Raw genomic sequence first — 3,649 nt, 5'->3', positions numbered from 1 at the left:
TTCACAAGCTGGTCCCCACCTTCTTTTCACATATATACATTGCCCAAATTATACAGCAACATAAATTGAGCCCCCAAAATATGAAGAGTCCTGTGCCAGTTACCATGCAGGAAAACAGGGAAGTCAGGTAGCAGAGTGAATAGAGTGCTGGATCTGGAGTTAGGAAGACTTGACTTCAAATATTGTCTCAAACAATTACTGGATATATGACCCTGGACAAGTAAGTCACTTAATTTCTCTATACCTCAGTTTCCCCACCTTTCTTCCTGGGATAGTTGTGAGGATAAAATGAGACACTTTGCACTTTGGAAACCTTAAAGTGCTACATAAATTCTAGCTATTATTATTAGGGCAAAATAAACCAGAGATCAAGTCTCTTCCCTTACTACTGCTTTTAACAAGTCAGTCAATGCAATTCAAAGATTCATCCTCCCAGTTCCCATCTTAGAGCAAATTCTCAGGAGAAGAAAGGGCTAAAAACGAGCAAAATGCTGGGATACCATTCCCCAAAACCAGCAGGCATCCATCCATCTCTAGCCTCCTGATCTCCTTGACAATTTCTATGCAGTGCTTTAGTAATATACAAAATATAAGCAAGACATGGCCTTTGCCCTCATGGAGTTGAGTGTATAAATCTAAATAACTGTTGTGATAATTGTTTATTTGATTATTTAAGCTTTACGAAGGGTTTTCCTCACCACAGCCTTATAAAGTAAATAATATTAAGTATTATCATCCCCATTTTATGGATAAAGAAGTTGAGGCTCTGAAAGGCGGTGATTTGATCTCATTCCATAGGTGGTCCAGAATCATGTATAAGTGTGATAGGGAGATGTCAAGTGTTATGGCAAATTCAAGGGAGAAAATCCTTAATGACTGGGAACATCATGAAAGGAAGGCGTCAGGAAGGAAGTAGCATTTGATATAGGCTTTGGGTAGAAATTCAGCAGGCAGCATTGAAAGAGAGGACATTTCATACATAGGAAACATTCCAAGTGAAGGCACAGAGATAAAAAAAAAAAAGCAGAGAAATGTAGGGGGGACTGAGTTGAATTTGGCTATAGTAGAGAGCAGATGAGGGTAGATTATAAGCAAAAGATAGAAATTCTGCCCTGTTATCCATTTGGCTGCAAAGAGGCCTTTAAAGTGTGACCTTTGACCTCTGTTTGTCATTACTGTGCAAGGGCTGTGGTATCGACTCAGGATGATTGTGAAACTAAATTGGTGTTTATAAGAATAAGCCCAATGCCTAAACATCACTGTGGTGGAATGACACTGTACATCTGCCAGGAGCCAGCCTGTGGTGAGCCACTTACTGTGTGCTCAGAGGTGCCTTCTGATTATGGATGACTGCGTGAAATCATGCCTAATATTTGGGGATGGATAAATAGTAGCGTACCATCTCCTGCTGCCCAAGGTGATGACTCTTAATTCACGGGGCTGATTATCTTCTGCGTAAAACGGAATCCAGTCAGATCTGCCAAATCGAATCTACACCTCAATGAAAGATGTCTTACTCTACCCTGGCTGCAGAGAGAAGTCAAAATGGGAGACCCTGGGCCTTGAGACTGGAAGCAAAACACTGGTAGTACAAAAGAGGAAGGCACAGCTTGAGCCCCAGGGAGCAAAAAAATGTTTCTACTTCACCTCAGCCTTCCTTCCAAGCCCAGCTCAAGGCTCATCTCCTCTCCAGGGCCTTTCAGTTACTTGTCTCCTCCCACCTCCAAAAATTACTATTCTTACATATTCACGCCAAAAATTACTAACATTATTTATTTACTTCTAAGTGTACATGTTTTTCCCTCTGATAACTTGCAAGCTTCTTGAGGAAAGGGACTGATATTATTTTGTCTCTATATCCCCAGTATGGTTGTTGGTTGCATGCATGCATAAATGAATGAATGAATGAATGAATGAATGAATGAATGAATGAATGAAGTGCTCTCACCTGGGGAGGAAATTGGCAAACCTTATCACTTGAAAATAATTCCTTAGTGGGGAAGACAGTTTTCCAAATGTACCCATTCAGCTAGGTGGTGCAATAGATAGAGCATTGGCCCTGGATTGAGGAGGATCTGAGTTCAGATCCGACCTCAAACACTTGACACTTACTAGCTGTGTGACCCTGGGCAAGTCACTTAACCCCAACTGCCTCACCCAAAAACAAACAAACAAACAAATGTAACCATTCAAATACAGAAGGGCTTCCTTTGGCTTTTGTTTTTTTCCAATAATGACATAATAATGATAGTACTTTTTATGATTGGGGAGTGAGTCCAGTTGTATGATTTGGTCAGTGCAGGGAACTCTCTAGAGTGGAAACTATCCCTACCTCTACAGTTTGACAAATTGCCTGTCACTCATCATCTTTGTGTGTGTGTGTGTGTGTGTGTGTGTGTGTGTGTGTGTGAGGCAATTGGGGTTAAGTGACTTGCCCAGGGTCACACAGCTAGTATGTCTGAGGCCAGATTTGAACTCAGGTACTCCTGAATCCAGGGCTGGTGTTCTTTCTACTGCACCACTTAGCTGCCCTTCACTCATCATCTTAAAGAGTTGCATAGATCACTGGGAAGCTAAGTGATTTTTCCATAGTCACACAGCTGGTATGTGTCAGAGCAGTACTTGAACTTGGGTCTTTCTGAGTTCTTGAGAGGTCAGCCATCTATCCATTATGCCATTACCCCACCTCTCAATGATAGTAATTTCTTCTACTAATAGTATATGTGTTTCAAGGTGCTTTTTCACTTAGGTTATCCAACTTGATTCTCAAATACAGGTATTGTTATCCCTATTTGATGGATGGGCATTGTGATGTGGGCCTGGAAAGATCAAGTGACTTGTTTGAGGTCATGCAGGAAGTCAGTGACTGAACTAGGTAGAGAACCCAAGTGCTCTTCTGACTCATCTCACAGATCTCCACTACACATGACTGCCTCGGTCAAGGATGGGGGTTGTACTGAACCATCCAGATTCCCTTGCCTAATCCACTTAATGAGCTAGAACACCGTGACTGCTGCCTGGTTGCCTGGCTACCTGGCTGCCTGAGGTTAAAGGGGCAATCTGCTTACTTCACAGCACAGAAAAATCTAACTAGCTCATTTGGGAGCTGTATCTCAGACCTTGACTTCCTTAGCACTGTTCTCTTATCCACTGAAATAACTGGAGCACATGGGAGAATTTGTTTTGCTGTGACTACACTAGTCTGGAAATGGAGGTAGATGATTCTGATAAAGTATGATGTGGAATCTTCTATGAGATTCACAGGAGAAATTGTACTAGAGTCCCTTTTCTTGCCCATCCTTCAAGGGACAATTCAGGTAACCAACTCCTCCAGGAAGCCTTCTATGATCTATCCCAATGGAAATGATCTTTCATTTATGGGTATAAAGCACATTGCAGATTTTAAAGGGCTATATTAGTGTTCATTTTGTTATTGTTGTTATTACTATTTTATCTCACAGAGCCTTGTAGTGCTTCTTATGCATCATCCATATATTAATTTGTATGAAATTTATTTATACATCAACCCCTCTGGGTTACTTCCTCAGATATCAGCTGCTGCTCTGGGGTCCTAGGGTAGGCTATGGGTCTGAATTCCTAAGACTCTGGGTCCTGAGCCACTACTAGTGAGCTCCCCCTTAACAGTCAG

Source organism: Dromiciops gliroides, chromosome 1 (genome assembly GCF_019393635.1).
Source record: "Dromiciops gliroides isolate mDroGli1 chromosome 1, mDroGli1.pri, whole genome shotgun sequence".
Classification (NCBI taxonomy): domain Eukaryota; kingdom Metazoa; phylum Chordata; class Mammalia; order Microbiotheria; family Microbiotheriidae; genus Dromiciops; species Dromiciops gliroides.
This window is presented reverse-complemented; position numbering follows the sequence as displayed.